Source organism: Rhododendron vialii, chromosome 5a (genome assembly GCF_030253575.1).
Source record: "Rhododendron vialii isolate Sample 1 chromosome 5a, ASM3025357v1".
NCBI lineage: Eukaryota > Viridiplantae > Streptophyta > Magnoliopsida > Ericales > Ericaceae > Rhododendron > Rhododendron vialii.
In genome coordinates this window covers 27,983,320-27,995,985 of record NC_080561.1, presented here as the reverse complement: position 1 = coordinate 27,995,985, position 12,666 = coordinate 27,983,320, and the positions used below count along the sequence as shown (strand labels likewise).

The 12,666-nt window shown below is 37.1% G+C and overlaps 1 pseudogene; it reads left to right on the top strand.

The window, feature by feature from the left end:
* Positions 1-10,014, top strand: LOC131327086 (terpene synthase 10-like; annotated as a pseudogene).
* The last annotated feature ends 2,652 nt before the right edge of the window (positions 10,015-12,666 follow it).

The following is a 12,666-nucleotide window of genomic DNA, read 5'->3' as shown; positions in this document are numbered from 1 at the left end:
TTTGGTGGTGGAGCAAAATCGGGTTGGCAAAAAAATTGGGCTTTGCTAGGGACAGGTTGATGGAGAATTTCTTGTGGACTATTGGCCTCAATTTCAAGCCCCAATTCTCAAATCTTAGGAGAAATATTACAATTGTCAATGCTCTTATCACAACAATTGATGATGTCTATGATGTTTATGGCACACTGGATGAACTAGAAATTTTCACTAATGCCGTTGAAAGGTTGGTTGCAGTGATGTACATATTTGAAATTTTGAATATGATCTATAGCTGAATGCTGCTTTGCTTTCTTAATGAATAGTCCCTTCATCTCATATTGTTTCTCTTTAATTTGAGATTTCTCAATAATAAAAAAAAAAGCATTTTGGTGCATAATTAGTTTTCAACTTAGCCTGCAGCAATTTAAAGATCTGAATTAATTATGTAAATTGGTGCAGGAAAAATTTACATCTTATGCACATCTGTCTTTAGTTTTTATGCAAAAAAAAAAAAAAAAAACAGTACAACTTCCACAAAATAATAAAACAATTATGAAACATGGGAGTAATTAAAATGTACTTTGGTACTTTCAGGTGGGATATAAATACAATGGAAGAACTTCCAGACTATATAAAGATATGTTACCTAGCTCTCTTAAACTAGATTAATGAAATGGGTTATGGGACTCTTTAGGAGCAGGGCATTCACATCTGTAATGAGCTTGATTTTTGGTAAATAAAAATTTCGTTAAATATTTAAATTTTATTTTAAATTACTTGGATTTCCTTTAAAATTCCTTTTTAACTTTAATAATCCGTCATAACTAGATTTGAGACTTATAAAATTATATTTCTTTGCACCGGACAATCTAGTCATTTTCAAAAGACAAGTATACTTGTAGAAATACTTGTATATTTTCCTAGTGTATAAAATAAAATCTTAAATTATATTTCTTGACTAGAAATTCTACGTGGCAAGTAGAATTAGTTTTCAACCGATTAGTTGGAAGAACCGAACTACCAATTCATCTAGTTACAATCTCCTAACCATAGACGAACCTTTACCCATTGGACAATAAAAGTTAGGAAAACTTTTATCCATTGGACAATAGAAAATCTAGATTTTCTATCAATGATATTTTGTGCTAGATTTGATAAAGTACTCATATATAGTTGTATATAGACTTATATACACATGCCTAAAGGACATTTGGTTATTTCAAATAGTATTCAAGTATATATTACCTTATTCATTTTATCCATTGGTCAAAAAATACAAAGGAAAATATTATCCATTGGATAATAAGTTAGTCATACTAACTAGTAATTGGGTTTATCAAATAAACCACTTCCTAGATTTTTCCATGTATTTATATGCATTAAAGATACGTGAATATCTAATTTCTTAGATTTCTAAGAACATTAATAAATATATAAGTACTAGTACATCTTAAATTATTCTAATAAGAAAATCTTGGCCATATATTTTATTTGATACTTGAAAATCTTGATGGATTATATGGTACCTAATAGTACCTACTTTTATATTTGAAAACTTGGACATGTGTGTATATATATACAATAATGTAATAGAAACATGTGCTTATTAGATTAGTTTATTAGGAAATCTTGACCTTATAATTTTTTATTGGATACTTGAAAATCTTAAAAGATTATATAGTACCTTATAAAGTATTTTATTAGATTTTCTACGTACACAAATATATTTATATATGATAAGAGTACTACAATTAAAGAAGAGGTTAAGAGGTTACGCTCTGTTTAATCTTAGTGGTTTAGTCTTAGTAGTTTGTAATCAACAGAAAACAACAGAATTCTGTTATTAGTGGAGAGTTTGTTGATAGTGGATTCTAGCTGTAGTGGTTAGGTCGGTTCTCACTTTACTCTTGTATAAATACTACATCTGTGTAATCAGTTGCAATGGAATGAGCAGTTTCAATTTCTCTTTATGGTATCAGAGCTATCAAACTCTCACGAGTAACGATCCTTGATTCCGCCATGACAGAGCCAAATTCTTCCTCCTCCTCCTCTTCTTCGTACGCCATTCCAGAAAACCTCAAACTTCTGATTTCAAATCTGAGTTCTTTCATCACGGTGAAGCTTGATTCAACAAATTACATCATTTGGAAGAAGCAAGTTCAGAATATCTTACAAGCTACGTACTTGTTTGGTTATCTCGATGGATCTATCACTTGTCCTGCTCCGATTGTTCAGGATTCTAATGGCAAAGATGTTGCCAATCTTGAGTTTCTGAAATGGAAGGTCTTCGATTCACATCTTCTCAGCTGTCTCACGGCAACCCTAACCAAGCCTGTCTTCTTGCTTGATCTCTCTAGCAGTCGTGAGGTATGGCTCTCTCTTGAGAAACGCTTTACTACTCTTTCTCGGTCGCACATTCATCAGTTGAAAGATCGTCTAAGTACGGTTGATAAGGGCACAAAGTCTATGGAGGATTACTTGAAACAAATTAAAGATCTAGTTGATCAATTGGCCATGGCTTCTTCTCCGATTCATAATGAGGATTTAGTTTTTCACGTTTTACATGGCCTACCTGAAGCTTATGATGCTTTTAAAACCTCTATTCGCACTAGATCTGCACCTATTTTTGTTGATGAATTGACCTCGTTATTGTGCTCTGAGGCTATACATATTGATGCACACTCTAAAGGTTCTAGTCCTCCTAGTGATCTTACTGTGGCATTTTCCGCTGTTACTACTGGCCATAAATCTCCTGGTTCATCTTCGTACTCTGGTTTCCGTGGCTATTCTTCTATGAATCGAGGAAGATTTTCTCCTCGAACTGGTTTTCGAGGCGGTAGATTTGGTAACAGACGAGGAGGTAGAGGTTTTGGATCTGGTTGTAATAATTTCGGCAATTACAGAGAATTTAGGGCTTCAAATGACTTTCGGGCTCCGAATCTGGCTGGTGACTCTGGAGGTTATGCTTCTTCCAGTGGGAGTTCTGTTGTATGTCAGATCTGTCAAAAGCTTGGTCATACGGATGTGAATTGTTAGTATCGTATGGATTCTGCTTTCCAGTCTTCATCTTTCTCTACTACGTCTCCGTCAACTGCCAAAGCTTTTGTGGCCTCAGCTTCTCCAACACCTTCGGCTGACTGGTATCTTGACTCCGCAGCTACTCATCATCTCACAAATGACTTGTCCAATCTGAATTTCTATCAACCATATCATGGCAGTGATCAGGTTATGGTAGGAAATGGAGCTGCTATGCCTAAACAGCATTCTGGTAAGGGTCTTCTACCCACACCTACTCATTCTTTTCATCTAAACCACGTTTATCATGTTCCTTCCTTGTCTAATAACTTAGTTTCAGTCCAACAGCTTACCAAAGATAACAATTGTACTGTCACTTTCGATGATTCTTCTTTTCTTGTTCAGGACAAGGAAACGAAGAAAGTTCTGTCTAAAGGTCATACTAATCATGGCCTCTATCAGTTTCATCCTTCTGTTGTTTCTTCTCCATCTCAGTGTCAAGCACTGCTCAACACCCCTGCTTCTGTCTCTACTTGGCATAGCAGACTTGGTCATCCATCACCACTCAAATTTCAGCAACTTACTCAGCATTTACAGTTGTCTTCTGCTAATAAGTGTACTCCTCTTAACTGTACACATTGTGCTGTGTCTAAGAGTCATCGCTTGCCTTTTACTTTGTCAAATTCCACTGTTAATAGACCTCTTTCTCTGATTCATAGTGATGTATGGGGACCATTTCACTTGTATACTTCTGGTTATTCTTACTATGTGTTGTTCATTGATGATTTTAGTAGATTTACCTGGATATATCCACTAAAGCATAAACATGAGGTGTTTTCTAAATTTCTTACATTTAAAGCATATGCTGAGAATCAATTTAGTACTTCTCTTCAAATTTTTCGTACTGATGGTGGTGGTGAATACATTAGTAGACCATTTTCAGAGTATTTGGAACAACATGGCATTGTTCATCAATTAGCATGTCCTCATACTCAGTCTCAGAATGGTGTAGCTGAGCGTAAGCACAAGCATCTTATAGAAACAGCTATTGCTCTCTTGCATCAATCATCTCTTCCCTTGAAATATTGGTTTGATGCTCTAGCAACCTCAGTTTTTCTTGTTAATAGACTGCCTAGTTCTTCCATTAAGAACAAAATTCCTTATGAAGTTTTGTTTCATTCTCCACCTGATTATTCTTTCTTTAAGGTGTTTGGTTGTCAATGTTTCCCTTGGTTACAGCCATATACTAAACACAAATTACAACCCAGATCTCTTCCTTGTGTATTTCTTGGTTATCATCCATCTTACAAAGGGTATAGATGTCTTGATGTCTCTACAGGAAGAGTTTATATTTCTAGGCATGTATTGTTTCATGAGACAGTGTTTCCTTTTGTTAATACTTCTCCTTTTCCAGTCTCATCTCATGCATCTTCATTTACTCAATTGCATAGTTTCTTCTGGAATACTTCCTCTTCCTCTTCTTCTGTCCCTCCTCCTTCTCTTTCTTCTGATGCCATTTATCTTCTTGTTATGAACCTACTTCTCCTAGTCCATTCTTTGGTTCTTTTTCTAGCTCTATGCATTCAGCTTCTTCTTCCTCTCCTACTCATACAAATCTTTCTTCTTCACCTTTAGTGTCTCCTGCGTCTTATCCAGAATCCTCTATTCCAATTCAATCTTTGGAAGTTTTTCTTCCTTCTGTGTCCAAGGCTACCAAGCCTCACATACCACATCCCATGGTCACTCGTTCTAAAACTAAATGTCTTCTTTCTTCTCCTTATTGTCTGCCTGCTATTCCAATTCCTTCATCTCTCACTGAACCTCTTTCTCATCAAGAAGCTTTTAAAGTTCCTGCCTGGACACAGGCTATGCATGACGAATATAATGCTCTCTAGTTACAACACACTTGGTCTTTGGTACCTCTTCCTCTAGGGAAACATGCTATTGGGTGTAAATGGGTTTTTAAACTCAAAAGAAATTTAGATGGTAGTGTAGCCAAACATAAAGCCAGATTAGTTGCTAAAGGTTACTTGCAAGAAGAAGGGGTGGATTTTCAGGATACGTTTAGTCCTGTTGCCAAACAACCAACAATTTGTATTCTATTGTGCTTGGCTCTACATTTTAACTGGTCTCTTAAGCAGTTGGACATATCTAATGCTTTTCTTCATGGCAAATTGGAAGAGGAGGTTTACATGGTTCAGCCTCCAGGATTTGTTGATTCGACTAAACCTCGTCATGTGTGCAGATTGCACAAAGCTTTATATGGTCTTAAACAAGCACCCAGAGCTTGGTATTCTACATTCTCTACATTTCTTCTGCAACATGGTTTTGTTAATAGTCACTGTGATAACTCCTTGTTCATTTACAAGACTGCCTCCGTCATTACTATTCTTCTGGTCTATGTTGATGATATCGTGTTAACTGGCAACTCTTTTAGTCATATTCAGCAGCTTGTTACTCATATGCATTTAGCTTTTTCCATGAAAGAACTTGGAAATTTGTCCTATTTTCTGGGCATATCTGTTCAACCTTGTGCCAAAGGGTATTTTCTATCTCAGTCAAAGTATGCTCGAGACATTTTACATAAAGCAGGTCTTGCTGATTGTAAGCCCTGTTCTTCTCCTTCTATTGTCAAGGCTTCTGATCCTGCAACTTCTTCAGCTCCCTTTACTTATCCAGCTTTATTTCGAAGTATTGTTGGAGCCTTGCAATACCTTACAATTACGAGGCCTGACCTAGCATTTTTTGTAAACCAAGCTTGTCAACATATGCATTCACCCACTGTGGGAGCTTTTGCATCTGTCAAACATCTGCTTAGGTACTTGAAGGGGACACTTGATCATGGCTTGGTGTATCAACCTTCCTCTTTTTTGCTCCAAGCCTTTTCAGATTCTGATTGGGCCGGAGACTGTCTTGATCGTAAGTCTTCTTCTGGCTACTGTGTGTATCTTGGAGATAATCTCATTTCTTGGTCCACTAAAAAGCAAACCACAGTCTCACGGTCTTCTACAGAGGCTGAGTATCGTTCATTAGCTCATACTGCTGCTGAGCTCAGTTGGTTGCAAATGCTTCTTCATGATTTGCATATTCCTCTTACTCAAACACCTATCTTATGGTGTGATAATACCTCTGCTATAGCTCTTGCCACTAACCCTATGTTTCACGCACGATCCAAGCACATTGAGGTGGACTGTCATTATGTGCGTGATCGGGTAGCAGCAAAAGCCATTTCTCTTCAGTATGTTCCAACTTCTGATCAATTGGCTGATATTTTTACAAAGGCCTTATCCACAAAGGCTTTATCCATCTCTCGGTTCCAGTTTCTGAAGGCAAACTCTTGGTGATTCCATCTCCCAATCGTTTGCGGGGGGATGATAAGAGTACTACGGTTAAAGAAGAGGTTAAGAGGTTATGCTCTGTTTAATCTTAGTGGTTTAGTCTTAGTAGTTTGTAATCAACAGAAAACAACAGAATTCTGTTATTACTGGAGAGTTTGTTGTTAGTGGATTCCAGCTGTAGTGGTTAGGTCGGTTCTCACTTTACTCTTGTATAAATACTACATCTGTGTAATCAGTTGCAATGGAATGAGCAGTTTCAATTTCTCTTTAATATATGGGTACATGTACCTTTTGGCTTATTATTTTTCTAGGAAAATCTTTACCCATTGGACAATAATTGCTAGGAAAAATTTTATTCCTTGGGTAGTAGCCAAGACTTTTGCTATAAATAGCACCACATTCTTGCCATTTAACTCACACCTTCCAACCTTTCAACTTCTCTCTCTAGAAAATTCTTGAGTTCTTACTTTGTTCTTTCTTGTTCTTGGTGTTCTTGAGTTTTTCTTGAAGTTCTTCTTGAAACTCATCCTAAGCCGCCACTAAACCACCATCCGACCACCCTCTCGATCCAAAAGTTAGTAGTTTTTAGTCAAGAACTAGTTTTGAGAGAAACCTTTCTCTTTCGAAGCTACCGAAAGCTTACCGTAGGAAGTCATTCCGTCCGATAGCCGACTTACTTTTCCGTAGCCACCCTACTGCCAAGAAGAACGGTAGATTATTCTTATCCCCTAGCTCTAAGTATATGTAGAATACCTCTACTTACCTACACTACGTATATTGTATGTTGTTTGTATATCAAAATGCATAAAAGTATTCATTTTTTGATCTTAAGGATGGTTATGAACATGTATAGATGATTACTTGAATTACCTATTTGATGTGTGATAAAGCATAAGTGGTGTCCACTCCAAGGGCGTTTGTACATGTGGCGTTATACTTTAAGTTGTGATTTGAGCATGCTAAATAACATAGAGTTGGATGATCTTGCTAGTTTAGTTTCAAGATTACAATGAATGATTTATGTATACGTGAAAAGTCCTACCGCGGAGTCTATGCATGTGACGAGACACAAAAAAATCAAAGAAGATAGAAACATGACACCTAGGGTGTGTTAATGATAATGTGTGTTTTAAAATCGCAATGTGACAGGACTTGCCCATTGTGGGAATGTGTGTGTGTGTTCCAACGAAAATCCGGATAAGCAGAACCATTGTGAGGTTGTGTACGTTTCCATGGGAACCCGAAAAGGCGGAACCATGGTGACGAATGGCTTGGTTATCCGTGGAGAGGAGCCAATGCAAATTTTGTGTGCCAATGGGAACCCGGAGAGGCGGAACTATTGTGCGGATACTCGAGAACCCGGAGCGGCGGAACCGAGGTTGGGTATGTAAAAACGATTTTGGAAATGATAATTTGGTTTATGAAAAACGGAAAATGGTGACACGGTCTACGACGAGTCGCGTAGGAGAAACTCCGAAATTTTGGACACCAACGTTAGTTGAATAGCGAATGTGGATGTGTCATTATTAACTGTTTTGTTAGATATGCATGTACTATGTGAAAATCGTTAATTTTATGATCAATTGTTTGTAAGTTAATGGTTAGTGGGTATGGATTATTCTATTGAGCTCTCGTAGCTCATGGTATTACCTTTGGTGACTCTGATATATTATACTAGTGGCGACGCTGGTGTAATGTGTTAGACTTTGTAGATGATCAAGGTGAGTTGTACACCTTGGAGGCCTTTAGAGCTGAAGAGCTGGCTAGGATGAAGGAGCAAGCGGAGCTGTAGTTAGGAACCCTAGTTTCTCTCCCTTTTGTAATGGAAGTACTCTTATGGAGGTTATGATGTAATAATGAGCCAGACTCTATTTAGATTTTCAATGAAAATGTTTATTTAACGTTCCCAAAATTCGGGGCGTTACAACATCATCCTTCACCTCCAGAAATCAGTATCAAACTGCTTCAATTCAAAAATTAATTACTTTTTCGCATTCTTAGTTAGATTTCAAGTAACTTTTTAATTTAAGCCATGCTACTCTAATTTCTAGTGGGCAGATTTATGCAAATGTTATTTGAAGGAGGCAAAGTGGTACTATAGCAGATACACACCAATCCTTGAAGAATACATGAACAATGCATGAATTTCAATTTCATCTCCTGCTATATTAACTCATGCTTATTTTTTGTGTACAAATTCCACAACCCCAGAGGGTTCCGAATGCTCAAATAAATAACTCAATATTTATCAATGATCAGGTACTATTTTATGGCTTGCAGATGATATGAGAACATTACCGGTGAGCTTCACACCATCTTAGCCTTTGCGTACATAGCTAAATGAAGTATCTTTGCTTGTCTTCCTCATACCATCTTAGCTTTTGCATATATATATATATATATAGAGTCTCATTCTCCTAAAGACCATTTTAACTTAATAAAATAAGGACCTTCCTTTCCCGATCGAATTTCGATGATCCGAGCAGCTCAATGTGTTCAGAGCATGATTTTAAGGGTACACGCGAGAAATCAGCAAAAAAAAAGATCGGGAATGGCTTCATCCGAGCAGTTTTTGTTTATTTTTTATCAAATGGTTCAAATTAAAACTGCTCGGATGAAGACCTTCCCGGTCTTTTTTTTTGCTGATTCCTCATAGATACCCTTAAAATCACGTTCTGAACACATTAAGCGGCTTGAATAATCAAAATTCAAACGGAAAATGGGAGAAATGGAGAGGTCCTTATTTTAACTAAAATAAGGGCCACCTTATTTGAAAATGACTATATATATATATATATATATATATATATATATATATATATATAGACACACACACGTAATATCTATGCTTGTCTTTAATCCAAATAGTGGACTAGCTTTTCCGTTCCAGAGGCTTGATTATGTTTTCTCAAAAAAAAATAAAATCAATGGGCTCTACCTTTGGACCCACCCTAGAACTTCGAGCTAGATATTTTGTTGAGCTAGATATTATTTGTGAGCTTGAAGGGGAAAAATATAAATTTACTTGATGCTAGTAACTAAATTATCTCAGCATTTGTGTCTTAAAAACTGTTGACAACAAAACATTTAAAATTAGTCCTGCAATTTTTTGAAGCTAATTACAAGAAAACCTCATCGTTTCATCAAAATAACTAGATTATTTTGTGTGGTTGGTATTTTGTTTTGATACAAAGAGACCAATGACTCGAATCACCAAAATGAGGGCCATTATGGTGGATCCGAGGGCCTAGACCATAGACTAAAGTCCATTCATCTCCATAGATATATATGGTTTGATTTTTCCATTGTTTCCAAACACTAAGATCCTTTTATCTTTTATGATATTTCGGGATGAGATAAAGAGAGGTGACACACCAAAATCAATACAATGTAATATGCATGAAACCGGTGCATCAGAGGAAGATGCCCGAGAACACATCAAATACTTGATTAGGGAGACATGGAAGAAGATGAACGAAGACCGATATTTAAAGATTATGCCTTCTCCCAAACTCTTGTAGAAATAGCAATGAATCTTGCTAGTATGTCCCAGAGCATGTACCAATACGGAGATGGCCATGCTGCTCAAGGTCGGGATACTAAAGATCGAGTGTTATCACTGCTAGTCAATCCCATTCCGGTTGAATATTAACAATAAAACTATTTTAGGCCGTGGTTTTTTTTTTTTTTTGGGAGCTTAATTCATAGCTATTTTCCTAATGGTAGAATCAATAATTTGTAATGAATTAATTGTATGTGTTGAATAAGCTGCGGGTGCATCGAAGAGATATGTGGATGGGTAAATGCTTGGATACAAGCATCTCTGTCAAGTGAAATAATAACCTCTTAACAAAGTTGGTCCAGAATATGGCTCATATATAATAATATAACCAAACTTAACACCCTCTTAACAATAACCAAATTTTGGCTTTTGAATGATAAAAACTAGCAACCTTTTTTAATAAACAAAATTTGTGGATTCCACGTCACGAAAGTTAACTGGTTGCTGATTGTATCTTACGCGTGTTTTAAATGGCTGCTAATTGCGTGACTTTAACTCCAAAACGCGCATTCTATATCTTCTTTTCTCTTCAATCTGACAGTTAACCCAAACTGTTTCTCTTTCTTTCCCTAAAAAAGTGTAGCTCGTATCTTTCGATCAACTACAATTCAACCCATCGTTGTCGGATTAAGATATTTTACTCTTCTTTCTTGTTTCTATTTTGTCTATTTTTGTTCCTTTTTCGTTCCTCTCCCTTGATACATGCACCACGTAGTTTAGACAGTAAATGAGTGGTGGTGCATATATGGGAAGTTATGGAGAGCAACGCAGCTGATCGATGCCTGACGTAAGTTAGTTAGTTATGTCAAGGGAGTGTCATGCTGAGCTCAGCATTGCTAGCTGGCAGTAATTCTGTTTCAGTTCCATTTCCATCCTTTTTCTTCCTTTATTTCCATGTATAAAGAGTGGAAGGTGCGAGGAGAGGAGCATGCTTTGAAATGGAAGGTGCGAGGAGGGGGAGAATAGTGAAAGCCGCGGGTAGGGTTTGAAATTTTTTAGAGAGAGATAGAGATGGGGAGAGAGGAAACTTCAATTGCCCGTTTTAGGAGTAGAGTAAATTAGGATCCAAAGCACGAGACATCACAACGGAGCATGAAAAGCCCACATAGGAGGAATCCCTACACACCGGCGATCACATGCCGCTAGGACCCAAAGGGAAAAAACACCAAACCGCAAATAGCAAGAAGCCAGCCAAGACACCGATAGAAACCCCCAAAAAGAAATACCTCTCCAAAAGCAAACCCTAAAAACACCTACCCTAAAAAGTAAAAAAAATGCCACCTAAACATTCCTGAGAAAACCTTGTTTGTGTTATTGACTTTGTTTCCCAAATCTCTGTCGATATTTGATTGGAAGGAAAAAATAGGTAAACAATTTTGGCGCTAAAAGGAGGGCCACATTACTAAATTGGAAGTAATGGACAAATCAGATGTGAAATGAAAAAATTTCTGTCATTTGCTTCTGGATAGACAAATGGCCATGAATTGGAGCCATACAGTGGCGCTTGAAGGCTTGAAAATAGGCCAAAAATTTTATTTGTCGATACTCTGTTGATACTCGGCCATCAGTGCCGTTAATTTATTTGGCCGAAATAGACCATTATGTAAAGGTTGTTCATCAACAGGAACAAATACATGGAGAAAGCCTTCTTGCATGGAATGCTTGAACAATTTGTAAAGGAGGACACAGTTGTTCCAAAGGAGGTGGACACAGCTGCAGCTGATCTCAGCTCTTCTTCAACCGATAAAGAGGTGTCCACGTCAGCTGGTCCTAGTGGGTCTGTTTTGTAGTTAACAGAGTTGGTTAAGTGAGGTTGGTTAGTGAGTCAGTGGACAGGAAAGTGGTTAGTAGAGAGAATAGTTTGTTAACTTTATAATGGTTGTAATCGGTTGCTAAGAACATCAAGCAAAAATGAATGGAAACTCTAAGATTCCTCTTCTCTCTCTCTACGTTTACTTTGTTCTCTCTTTCTCTCTTTCTTGATCTTGATTTGATTTCTTAAGGTGAAACCCTAATAATTTCACAAATTCTTTATGGTATCAGAGCCCTAGTGACGAAAGTCCTTGATTTGGTTCAAGATATTCAAGCTCCACTTTAGATCTACTCAGTTTTCTTCACAGAAATGTCAGCGCCTTCGAGTTCGAGTGATACTGATGTTACGATGCCTCCAGCCCTGGCTTTTCTGGTGTCCAATTTCCACTCTCTAGTCACAATAAAGTTGAATTCCGATAATTTTCTTCTCTGGAAAACTCAAGTCTTGAACACACTTCGAGCAAATGGCTTCATTGAGTATGTTAAAGGTTCGATTCGTTCACCTCCTATGCAGATCAGAGATTCGAGCAATAATTTGGTAACAAATCCCGCCTTCCTTACTTGGACACTTATTGATAACCATCCTCTTGCTTGACTGCAACACTATCGTTTTCTACCTTACCTCTTGTTCTAGGGTTAGAACATGCTTCTAATGTCTGGAATAGTCTGGAGAATAGGTTTAACTCTCTGTGTAGATCTAATCTTCATGAACTCAAACGGACGTTTTATAGTTTTACAAAGACAAACACCATGGAAAAATACATAGATGACATTAAGATTTGTGCATAGAAGTTGAGTGCAGTAGGTTATAGAATTGATGACGATGATATGGTATTTCATACCATTAATGGACTGCCTGAAGTAGAATATGGTTCTTTAAAACAAACTTTGAGGACACACAGAGATTTGCAATGAACTAGTGTCTATCTTAAAAGCTGAAGATCAACAGGCACATAAGTC